At 38.4% G+C, this 13,532-nt stretch overlaps 2 pseudogenes; both read left to right on the top strand.

Moving 5' to 3' along the window:
- Positions 1–9,357, top strand: part of LOC107666330 (protein capicua homolog) — a 29,756-nt pseudogene extending 20,399 nt beyond the window's left edge.
- Positions 9,358–10,118: 761 nt separating this feature from the next.
- The window catches only part of LOC107666340 (glycogen synthase kinase-3 beta-like), a 15,208-nt pseudogene continuing 11,794 nt past the window's right edge, over positions 10,119–13,532 (top strand).

Raw genomic sequence — 13,532 nt, 5'->3', positions numbered from 1 at the left:
ATATATATATATATATATATATATACATATACACACACACACTCAACTGTGTCTAAAACTAAACTAAAACTGGTGTAAAAACAAACACTTTCATACCAATCGTTTATCCTCTGATTTTAGTAGTTAGAGTTAGGAGTTTGTTTCTTTGACAGGAGTGTTAAGAAAGATCCAGGTACATGTCTGTCTTGGATAAGTCACTGTGACTCAAACCTAACTTTATGCTGTGCTTTTGTTGCTCAGGATCACATATGTCCAGTCAACTCCTGGAGTTGCAGCTCCTTTGCCATTGGGTTCAACACCTGCAGTCTCTTCCACCCAGCAGGCCCCGTCACCTTCGGGTCCATCTTTTTTGCAATCACAGGTGGCTACCCTTGGCTTTACTGCAATTGCCCCAGCCGGTCAGGCCTTGGTTCAACCTATTGTTGCAAGTGAGTGTTATGACTGACAGTTCTTTAAACCACCAACACATATTTAACACTGCATGACAAACATCATCAAATTTCTACCGCAGGTCAGCCACCCCTCCTGGCTCCATGTCCGCCCCCGAGCGGATTGTCACAACCAGCACAAACCTCGACGGCCACCTGTCAACTAGTGACTGCCATTTACCCCAGCGTCAGCTTAGCCGGAGGAGTTGTGTCAGTGACAGCCGTGCCACAAAGCACAGCAACATCCACATCAGTTCCAGCATCATCCTTAGCGCCTCAAGCAAAGACCTTCTCAGCTGCGGCTGCGCAACCACACACGCAGACAGATGCGCAGCTGCAGTCTCAGGTAAACATGCACATGGAAAACGAGCGAGGACTAGAATCTAGGAAGGAGATGGAGAAACAGAGAGACCTGGTGGTGTCAAAGGATGGACATCAGACGCCACCTAGTGGTTTGGAGGAATCGGTGCAACACACACATAAAGGTAAATGTAACCTCATAAACTGTACAATAGTAAATTTGGTTACACTTTATTTTAAGGTGTGTCCTTGTTACAGTGAAATTATACATTCAAGAAAGGAATAATAATTAACAACTTCTACTTACTATAAGGTCAGGGTTAGGAATAGGGTTTGGTTTAGGGTTAGTTGCATATCATGCAAAGAAAGTACATGTAACTAGTGTAACAAGAACTCTGTAAAGTGTTATATCTATCTCATATTTATATATATATATATATATATACAGTGGGTACACGGAAAGTATTCAGACCCCCTTAAATTTTTCACTCTTTGTTATATTGCAGCCATTTGCTAAAATCATGAATGTTTACATTTTGGGGTCAGTGAGATTTTTTAAATAAGCATTTGCACTACAGAATATGCTTGCAGTCCCTCAAAAGTCACGTTCAAAATGTTCTATAGGTCAGCATTGTGAAGGGAAGGAGGATGGAAAGAAAGGGAGCAAAATGGAACGAGAGTCTGAGAGAGACGTAGGAGGGGGCCTGTCTCAAACAGAGAGAGCTGAGAGAGCAAGAGAGATGGAAGGGGAGACAGAGACTCAAGCTGCGACCAACAGCAAAGACGAACAGTGTCGAGAGGTAAGATGCTTTTCTAAGTTATGCAATCCAACTTTTCTAAATTCACTAAATTTGCTAAATTAAGTTAGGAGATTATTAATCAATCACTTTTTATTTTTTCTTTCAGGCAAGACGCAGGGAAGCTTCTGTTTTGGACCCCCCACCACCCCCTTTGCAGACTGACCCTCCTTCTGCTAAAAAGACCAAGTTCCGCCCACCTCCACTGAAAAACACTACTGATGCTGGCGACAAGTTAGTGGCATGACCCAAGATCAGTCAAAAGCCGTTTTAGTATATCATTAACATACTATCATGATATTTATTATTCTTTTGAATTAGCTTTTATTTCTATATTTTCTGTTTTATTAGTTTTGTTTTCATTTTTTATAGCTTTAATGTATTTTTAGTTTTAGTAATTGTAGCGCTTCAACTTCAACTTGTTTATTTCACTTAGGTGCCAAGGCAACATTTCTCACTTTCATTCTAATTTAACTGTATCAACAGGTAGCCAAAAAACATAATATGTGCATGTACGCAGGTGCATTATATTCTTGGCCAGTGCATTGTAAGTGTGTGGTCAAGGTTATATACTTAATATCCTTGCTTTACTGGAAAATTAACACATCATAGTTTTCAAGGTGATGGCAATAGACCTTTAAATGTATTTGACATCAAACCAGATGCAATATTATTCCGTTAACTAGCTACAGTTTACTAACTTCACTTCAAGATTCTCTTTAAACTTTTGCTCGGCCATGATGACAGTATTTGACCTGGAAGGGAAAACTGACTGTAGTGCACATTTATGCCTATGCATTGTAACACATTTGATTGTAGAGCTTGTTTATCTTTCAGGCCTTATTCTTTTGCATTTACACCAAATTGGTAGTCATTGGTTAAACACATCCCTCCATTTCTTCTTGCATCTTTCTGCTCACACCATTTACATTATTTCTCAGCTGATATGCCAATTATTTAATTTTGTAACAACTATATTTGCTCTTTCACAGGGCGCTGTTTGGCTCCTCTTTTGAAGAGCGTATTAAAGAGCTGCCGGAGTTCAAGCCTGAAGATGTGCTGCCCTCTCCCAATCTACAGAGTCTAGCAACTTCCCCTAGAGCCATACTGGGCAGCTACCGCAAGAAGAGGAGGAACTCTACAGGTGAGAGAAGATGATAAATATAATGAGAAATAGTAGTTTAATATACCACATTTCCTTCATAAAATCTATATTTATATTCATGCGTTTAGCAGATGCTTTTATCCAAAGCGACTTACAAAAGAGTAACAAAAGCAATTTTTCAAAGAGCCAAAAATATTTGTAATATACAAGCCTGGTTTATTAGACAACTAGACGAGGAAGCGAGTTAGAGAAGGAGGGGAATGCATCTAGATTCCTTTTTGCCTAACTTTTGCTTTTTGTGTGATTTTGATCCCTCCTTTCATTTTCTTTTCTTCCCTTCAATAGATCTAGACTCTGCAGACGACCCCAGTTCACCACGGAGGAAGAGTCGTCGCCTGTCCAGCTGCAGCTCAGAACCCAACACGCCCAAGAGTGCTGCCAAGTGTGAAGGGGACATCTTTACCTTCGACAGGGCTGGTGGGCTCATTTTTATTTTTTTATTACTTTATTTTTTTCCTCCTTTTTTTCAAACAAATACAGAACAAAAGGATACATTCTAAAGAACAACCTATACACATAACAGACACAAACAAACTCATATAAATGGCAAAACAGAGAGAGAGAGGGAAGGGAAAAAAAAAAAAAAACACAGGTCATCTAAATCTTTTCTTTTCTTCTCGACCACCTCCACCAGTATGATGAGATTTTGGTAGATTGTTGTCTTAAGGAAAGGGTCAGCACTTCCATACTGTAGACATCATGTACAATTTCTTGCCATTCACATACAGATGGGGGATCTTCCTTAAAAAAATGTTGTAATAAGCCAATGACATGAAGATTATAACTGTATCAACAGGTAGCCAAAAAACATAATATGTGCATGTACGGAGGTGCATTATATTCTTGGCCAGTGCATTGTAAGTGTGTGGTCAAGGTTATATACTTAATATCCTTGCTTTACTGGAAAATTAACACATCATAGTTTTCAAGGTGATGGCAATAGACCTTTAAATGTATTTGACATCAAACCAGATGCAATATTATTCCGTTAACTAGCTACAGTTTACTAACTTCACTTCAAGATTCTCTTTAAACTTTTGCTCGGCCATGATGACAGTATTTGACCTGGAAGGGAAAACTGACTGTAGTGCACATTTATGCCTATGCATTGTAACACATTTGATTGTAGAGCTTGTTTATCTTTCAGGCCTTATTCTTTTGCATTTACACCAAATTGGTAGTCATTGGTTAAACACATCCCTCCATTTCTTCTTGCATCTTTCTGCTCACACCATTTACATTATTTCTCAGCTGATATGCCAATTATTTAATTTTGTAACAACTATATTTGCTCTTTCACAGGGCGCTGTTTGGCTCCTCTTTTGAAGAGCGTATTAAAGAGCTGCCGGAGTTCAAGCCTGAAGATGTGCTGCCCTCTCCCAATCTACAGAGTCTAGCAACTTCCCCTAGAGCCATACTGGGCAGCTACCGCAAGAAGAGGAGGAACTCTACAGGTGAGAGAAGATGATAAATATAATGAGAAATAGTAGTTTAATATACCACATTTCCTTCATAAAATCTATATTTATATTCATGCGTTTAGCAGATGCTTTTATCCAAAGCGACTTACAAAAGAGTAACAAAAGCAATTTTTCAAAGAGCCAAAAATATTTGTAATATACAAGCCTGGTTTATTAGACAACTAGACGAGGAAGCGAGTTAGAGAAGGAGGGGAATGCATCTAGATTCCTTTTTGCCTAACTTTTGCTTTTTGTGTGATTTTGATCCCTCCTTTCATTTTCTTTTCTTCCCTTCAATAGATCTAGACTCTGCAGACGACCCCAGTTCACCACGGAGGAAGAGTCGTCGCCTGTCCAGCTGCAGCTCAGAACCCAACACGCCCAAGAGTGCTGCCAAGTGTGAAGGGGACATCTTTACCTTCGACAGGGCTGGTGGGCTCATTTTTATTTTTTTATTACTTTATTTTTTTCCTCCTTTTTTTCAAACAAATACAGAACAAAAGGATACATTCTAAAGAACAACCTATACACATAACAGACACAAAGCTAAGTTCTGGGTATGTAAGAAACCGTAATACATCATCAGCGTATAAACAAATCTTGTGTTTTATATCTTTAACTACTACTCCTCTTATTTCTATATCGTCTCTGATTAGCTGTGCCAGTGGTTCGATAAATAACGCAAATAGGGTAGGGCTTAACGGGCACCCTTGTCGACATCCCCTTTCTAAAATAATATGTTCCGAAATGTCACCATTAATTTTAATTCTTGCTATTGGGTTTGAATATAAAGATTTAAATATTCTAATAGCATCATTTTCAAATCCAAAACGTAACAAAACTGAGTATAGAAAATCCCAACTCACTGAATCAAACGCTTTTTCTTCATCTAGACTAATTAGAAGGGTAGAAGTTTTATTCTGAAATATATAATCAGTTATGTGTAGGGCTCGCCATATGTTATCATATGTCTGTCTTTGTTTTACGAAACCTGTTTGATCTGTATCTATTAAATCTGGAAGAATATGTTCTAATCGTTTAGCCAGTATAGATGTATAAAGTCTGTAATCAATATTTAGGACTGAAATAGGTCTATACGAATTACATTCTATCGGATCTTTTCCTTCTTTTAGAATTACAGATATTACAGCCTCTTTCCAGGATCTAGGGGGGTCACCTTCCTGTAAGGTGTAATTAAAACATTCATGAATCATTGGCATCAATTGTTCCTTAAATGTTTTATACCACTCAGCAGAAAAACCGTCCATTCCTGGTACTTTATTTGTTTTAAGCTTTGATATAGCCTTACTTATTTCCTCTATTGTTATATTTTGAGTTAATATTTTGTTTTGCATTGATCCAATTGATGGTAAATCCAATGTGTGCAAAAATTCTTGTATTCTTGTAGAGATTCTTGTATATAATTCCTTATAGTACTTTTCAAAAGCCTGTTGTATTTCTTCCAATTTATGACATATCTTTTTAGTTCTGGGATCTCTAATTTTAAATATACTCCTCTCTGCCTGCTGTTTCCTTATTCTCCAAGCCATAAGCTTTTTTACTTTTGGACCGTTTTCATAAAATCTCTGCTTTATGAATTTCAGTTTTAGTTGTACTTGCTCATATATTCTATTAAGCTCTGATTGAACTTCTTTTATCCTTGTCAAAATAGTTGGATCATTTTTCCTACCATAATTATTCTCTAACTCTTTAAGTTTTGTGTTCAAATTCTTTAAATAATTTAGTTTTTCTTTTTTTTCTGTGATGCCCACATTATGAGTTTACCTCGCATAACAGCCTTAGCTGCGTCCCATAGGATACAGGGTGACACCTCTCCATTATCTGCTAGCAGCGCCGTCCATCTCAGCCATTCCTTCTGTTATTTTTTCAGTCTTTTCAAGTTTCGATTGTTGTTTAATCCTAGCTTTTTTTGCTTTGTCCCCCTCCATATTATTTAAATCCAGTTTAAATTATAATATGTAATATAAAACGGAGGATTAACACCAGACCGTATGGGAGCACTCTCACTATGCTGCTACACGTGTCGACGCCATACCGGAAGCCTGGTGGGCTCATTTTTATGTCTAAACTCAGTCTCATGAACCCATGCATTAAGGTATTTATTTATGTGTGTTTTCTCGTCTTCTGTGTTTATCAGTTGGAGAGACTGAGCATATTTTGGAGGAGTTGGACCGTGTGCCGCCTTCCTCTCTGCGTAGGATGTTGGATCAGCGGCGTGCGCTCGTCATGCAGCTCTTCCAGGAGCACGGCTTCTTCCCCTCAGGTAACATCAAGTTAACCATCTCTCAGTATAGCACAGCCAGACTTTTGACTTGAATTCAATTTATACTGCTATTCAACAAAAAAAGCAGTTCTTTTGAACTTTCTATTCATCAATGAATCCTGAAAAAATAGTATCATTGTTTCCACAAAAATATGAAGCAGTACAACTGTTTCCAAATTTGCATATAATAATGATTTCTGAATAAATAATAAAAAAATAAATAAAAAAGGCATCAGCCATTGTTGTGAAGGCAGAATGTAGCATGCATATCCTTTTTTGTTACAGCGCAAGCCACAGCTGCCTTCCAAGCTCGCCACTCGGAAACATTTCCCAACAAGGTGTGCCTACAGCTGAAGATCCGCGAGGTAAGGCAGAAGATCATGCAGACCGCCGGCAGTTCTGAAATCATGGGAGGTGTGTCTAGTGGAAGCTCTGACTCCGCCTCTACTCCCGGACCATCCAATCCAGTGGCCAGGGAGAATTCCGAAGCAGATGAGAGGGGCAGGGCCACGGAAGAGCCAAAGAAAGACGCGGGCGATCCGCAGGAGTCGAGATGAAGAACGACGAGCAGAACAGAAGGATGAAAAACGAATGTAGGGATAGATTATAGAAATGTGTAAACCCATTTCCGCTGGCGATATACAGTACAGCACTTATGTGGATTTTGCTTGGTTTCTAATCGAACCAATTTTGTTGCCATTGCATTCACTTCGTTGATGTTCTGTTGTTATGCACAGTTACACACACACACATACATGCACACACACTTTATGCAATTACATAATAATATCACTTTCACACATTAACGACTTGCACAAGGAACTATTACATGCAGCGCATGAGGTCGCACTCATTTGCATATGCCACTCGTGTTAGGCCGTCGTTGGTCCACCTCTGCATTAGGGCGTGGCTTCACTTTCTGTCGGAATTTTCGAGCCCTTCAATGCTGCACCACAGGCAGCACCAAACCAGCCTGTCTGCACACACTCAGTAAAGCCCCCTGCGTGGGGCCAGCACAGATTTTTATCGAAAGGACTGAATGTTTTAGAAGAGAAATTAGACTGTTTGAGGTTCCGTTAACTTTCGATCCAAAACGGGGACGGGGTGGGTGGGGGTACAAATGCGCTTGCACTTTCATTTGTAGAGGCCGAGAGGAAAGCAATAGCCGGGGGAGGAGAAGGGTCTTCGTGCGAATGTTACGCCCCTGTGACGGGGTACATGCATCGGCTGTTACTGTTCTTCAGCACGGGCTGTAAATTCACAGGTTTTTTTTTTTTTATCCCAGAAGCAACAAACTTAAGACTTGTAATCACGTAGACCAGCGGAGCAGAAAACAGAGGCTACGGCGACCGCCTCAATCGCATAAACAACAACAACAACAACAACAACACAGCACACTCAAAAGCGAGAGAGGAAAACATTGTCCTAACCTCGAAAAGAAGACGCAAACGAATAGCGACACTACCCCTCTTCGAATCAACGTGTAGTTATGCTTTGTCGTTTTGTTGTTGTGTCGTAACGGTGGAACTGACTGATATCTTTTTTGTATTAGCTTGCGCCTCTCTTCTTCTTCTTACTCTAGTAATATTTTCAGCATGGACTAATCTAAGTGTTGGAGCGATTACGTCGAAAAGAAAAAAGACTCTGTTTTAGCCTCTTAGCTGAAGCTCCTCTTCTCTGGCCGCCAACTTAGGCTTTTGCCCGTACACTGTATATATATATAATTGTGATGGCTGGGGAGGGGGGCAGAGGGTGGGCACGAGGCTCTCTCTCTGTTCTTTTCCTTGTTTCTTTCTTGCTTTTTTATATTTCAATCAGGTGTTTGCACAATATATGGTCCAAGACCATGATTTAAATCAGGAAAGTATTTGTTTTTAGATATTTAAAAACTAACCAACAACTTTGTTCCATTGCGTTCGATTCCCCCTTTCCACATCCCGTAAGGAAAGCCCTTATTTTTTTCATCTCCTTAATAGACTTTTAACCCAAGTGTTGATGGAAAGTGCCACTTTAAGCACTGGTCTGGAGTCAGAGTAAGCTTTGTAGTCTGCGACGACGATTTCGTTTCAGGATTACGCAAGGGAAAGCTGACCCGAGACCAGCGTTGGGGCGGCATTTCTCAGGATCTCCTCTTTCTTACTCTGCCTCTTCTTTCATTGGTGCAATAGAACGTGGGTGGGAATTTTTTTTGAAGTAGACGAGTGACCTTTTAGTGCCATAGATTTTCACTGTACGAGCTGTAATAAAAATATATATATTGAAAGGAGAGTGGGGGAAAAAAATCAGTGAGTATCGAGAGAGAAATCCAAACTGAACAAACTAAAAAAAAAATGTAACCTAGCACTTTCTTGTGTCTGGTTTTGCTGAAAGAGAAGGTGTGTCGAGTATAAAAATGCTACTCAGTCTTCACTTGAATGTGTGACAATATAAATGTATAAATATACCTATATATTTCTATATGTTCATGATATACAGATGTCTGTGTGTGTGCGAGCGTATGTGCTTATACATTACATGCGCCCTGACAAATCAAACCTACTCCCGAGTAAAGGCTATTCATATTTTCCCTCCCGAAAATGCAGTGGCACTACATTAAAAGACTGTTAGCATATGCCTGAAAACCGGTGGCTACTGACGTGCGTGAGGAGAGATCGGCATATGTAACCATTCAACTCAATTGTTAACTTGATTTATCTGGCCTTTCTTTGCCTTCCCCCGGCAACAGACAAATGCTTGCACACACACACACATACCTGCACATGTATGCGTGTACAACTTATGATTGTGTATCCAATAAACTGTCTTTACTTTGTAGAAGGGAGTTTTAGAATGAGGAAGGTGAGTGCAAACTCATCAACAGGCATGTTGACCATGTGCAATATTTCTAAACGAGATTATTGAAAAAATTAAAGACCTAACACAACGCTTGAGATTGTGTGTAGTTCTTTTCGCAGAGCGATGTGTGATATATAGATATGTTTTAGAAATTTTAAATGCTCATGTTGTCACTACGATGGGGTGTTTTTATTAGATGCACGCTGAATGCAGAATCTGGTTTTGTTTGTAAATTAAATCAGTAAAATTATATCTATACTTAATTTTTATACTTTTATTTGTATTTTATTGATATACAGGGTTATTATTATAATCTATTTTAATATTTATTTTTATCTTTATTATTCCTCAAGTTTTATAAGATTCTCAATATACTTGATAGGTAGATGTAGATAGATTTGTTTTTGAGTTATTTCTTCATTAATATCATTATTATTATGCACAAATAACTAATTGTGGATGATAAAATTAGAGGCATATTGAAAAAGCATATTGATGTACGGTGTTATTATAATCTATTTTAATATTTATTTATTACCTTTGTCAGACCTCAAATTTTATTATATGTTATGTGTAATAATGAACAGCTCTTTTTCTTTAATATTTTCTAACTATCTATATATCAGTCTGTCAAAAAAAGTCTTCATAACCATATTTAATTAGTTAATTTTAATATTTAAAAATAAATATTTATTTTTTAGTTATTTCTTTACTACTACTACTACTACTTATTATTATTATTATTATTATTATTATCATCATCATACAAAAATAACTAATTGTGCATGATAAAGTTAGAGGCAGACAGTGACCCTCTCATCAGGAGTGACACCTGCTCCTGTAGTTCTGAGTCCGGATCAATATAGCGCGCCCGAACTGCATTCCCCAGGAGGCTGCGCGTGAGAGAGTGGGTGAACGCTGAGGGTCGCGGCAAAAAGGTTTGTCATCTTTTCGTTTTTAACCCAATGCTTCACCCCGCACCTGGCCACGTCGACGAGGGAACCGCTGATAACTCGCCCCACAGCCTCGGCACACTTCCAGTCAGATATGAGCGACAGCGGGCGGCCCAGGACGACCTCGTTCGCTGAGCCTCAGGGGGCGTCCGGAGCCGCTGCGGCATCCGCCGGATCCGCCGCTGTCGTGGGGAGCAATGCAGGAAAACCCGGGGTCTCACAGGCGTCGGCGGACAGTTCATCTGCTTGCGCAAATGTAAAACTCTCTAGTGAGTATATAAGCGAAGTTATCTCAGAGTTATGAGTGTTGAATGGACATATCGTGTATGTAATTAAACAACACACCCATGTTTTATTGATGTTGACAGTTATGTCATATTAACGAAACTAGCTTAAGCTAACCTATTAAAATTGTCATAATTTTGAGTTAAATTATAAACCCAGAAATACTGATTGCCTCAAAACCAGTTGAGCTGCGCAGACGGCCTTTTGGGACATTAATAGAAAATCCTATGGCGTTACCATGGTACAGTGATTCTAATACCATGGTACTTTTATATAACATGGTACTGATTTCTGTATTCTTGTGAATTAGTATTTATATGGTACTTAAAATAATACCATGGTGCTACCAGATGAAACAATTGTCCCATACCCAAAAAATAACATATTAACATGGTAAGATGTCAAAAAACATGGTAGTACCTTAGTCAGTTGTGTAGTGTGAATGTGGATAATGTTGCCTAAAGTAGGCAGCACACTAGGATTTGAAACAGTGTCAAAAACTTATAAGTATAACTGACAACAATGTTTCTTCAAGGCTCTGTTATTAAAGTGATTGTTTAAATGCTTTACCAGGCAACTTACTAGGTTGCAGGGCATGTTGAATAGGTGGTAACCACCTGTCCTGACACACCCACTGTCATAATGTCCTGTGTGAAGGACAGGTCAGGCCCATATTTAGTGATATACGTGCCATGTTTCCTTTAGACTCACAAATACATTGTTTTTACACTCTTTGCTAAGTACACTTGTATGAGGCTTTATATTTGTATGTTTATGTTCAATATGCATATCAGTCTACAGCTTTTATACCACTAGAAATGTTGTGGTCACAGTGATGCTTACAAATAAATTACTTTTTTAGTCAAAATATATGCGTATATTTTCTTAACATTATGTTTTGAACCAATACACTCTGTAGATGCCAAGTAGGGAGGAATATATTTATTTTAGAGAACAGCATCGCTCTCTGAATGAATATAGATGCTGAAAGAACATTGTCACCCTCAAAAATTTCCTGGCGCATATTTGTTCGTTTACACCCAGGGATCTAATCAGATCTAATGTCTCAAATGTGTTGTAGGAGACTGTGGGAAGGTGACCACAGTGGTTGCCACCCCAGGCCAGGGCCCGGATCGCCCGCAGGAGGTGTCCTACACTGATATCAAGGTGATCGGTAATGGCTCCTTTGGCGTGGTGTATCAGGCACGCCTCATTGACAGTCAGGAGTGGGTGGCCATCAAGAAGGTACTTCAGGATAAGCGATTTAAGGTATGACACAGTCTTACACACACACAAACATATAAATACTTCTTCACTCGCTCTGTTCAATTACATATTTTTTTAAAGAGTAATTCCTGTGTAGTGGATCATAACTGCCTAATTAGGTTACTTTGTACCAAATTAAATATGTATTTTCCTGCAAAATATTATAGTGTTAGATAGGGGTGCAACGGTTCTCAGTAAAAAATCGAACCGTACCGTTCTCCTCACACGGTTCGGCATGCACTAGGACCGCGGTTCAACTTAAATCTGACAATGCATCTGTAATATGGTTTGTTAGAGTTCGGCTAATGCATGTTTCTGTTGATGGATACAAATTCTGGCTTCCCAATACATTACAACAAGAGCGATGAGAGAGAGAAAAAAACAATACGTGGACAAACCAGTCACTCTTTAATCAATGCGAGTGCTTTATGCTGGAATAACTGTCATTCATGCCGTCATCACGTGTTGATAATGCAGGTGAGACCTGAACAGCACACGTTGCTATCTGTGTTTAAACTAAACTCATTTAAGCCTTGCCAGTTTCAATATTAAAGATCCAGAAGACGTGAACTCGCGCGCGCAGTGAGAAGATCTGTGTGGTCGCTCATCTGAAGCGTGTGAACCCGCGTCTCAGAACGCGCGCAAATATTAAGCTCTCTGTGAAGTATTGTGTTTGAATGGACAAATTCACACAAAAATTGTCAAAATGCCCATCTTGGTGAGTATCCTAGCAGATATAGTCGGCTGAACAAACCGTATCAGTGCGTTCTCTTAAAGTGACAGCACTTTCTTAATGTTAATCAAACAGCAACAACACAGAAATCTCTCACTGCTCTTGATTGAATAACTTTTGTAACTTTAAGGATTAATCTTTAATTTATACAGTCAAATATGCAATGTTATTTTACATTTGATTTATTCAGTTTCTGTACCTAAAAACTGTTAGACCTACCTAAAAAAACTGAAAAGCACTGTTTATTTTATTTGTATCTTTTTTCACTGTTTATTTATTTGTGCTGTTACTTGTAGTTAGATTATTTGTTCTTATTTTCTTTATTTTTATTTGACAATATCGTTTTTTTCCCTAATCATAGCACATACCGAACCGTACCAAAACCGTGACTCTAAAACCGTGATACAAACCGAACCGTGAGTAAGTTTAACCGTTGCACCCCTAGTGTTAGACTTCTAGTCTACCAAAATAAATAAATAAAACACTGTAAACCTTAAGTTAGAAAAACTCAAAAAAGTGAGGTAGTCAGTTACTTTTTTTTAACGAACTGCTAAGTTAGTAGTTCTTTACATTTTGATTTTGTATCACACAAGCATGTTAATTGCAACTGAAACTGAATTAAACTGAAATATTGACTAGCTCACAAACTCATTTTTTTGCATAAACATCATATTAACTGTCAAAAGCAATTTTTTTGCAGTTAAATGCTAGCTAGCAATAGCACACTTGCGTGTGCTAATGTAATTAGCAAAGAGACTCATTGTACACTTACATGTACACAGTTAAGCAGCATTAAATATTTAGGTATATGGGTCATTTTTAATAGCTAACTAAAGGTATTAAAATGTTTTTGATAGTCTTGGGAACTAACTGAAATAAGTTTGTTGAAATACTAAAATTACTAAAATGTAAATAAAAATTAAAGCTATATAGAAATATTTGCAAAAATGACACGACAAAAGCACATACCAAAATACTAAAACTTAAAGGAACACGCCACTATTTTTGAAAATAGGCTCATTTTCC

This window comes from Sinocyclocheilus anshuiensis, unplaced genomic scaffold (assembly GCF_001515605.1).
Source record: "Sinocyclocheilus anshuiensis isolate Anshui unplaced genomic scaffold, SAMN03320099.WGS_v1.1 scaffold868, whole genome shotgun sequence".
NCBI lineage: Eukaryota > Metazoa > Chordata > Actinopteri > Cypriniformes > Cyprinidae > Sinocyclocheilus > Sinocyclocheilus anshuiensis.
Note: the sequence above shows the minus strand (reverse complement) of the source record. Positions and strands in the feature narration are given on the sequence as shown.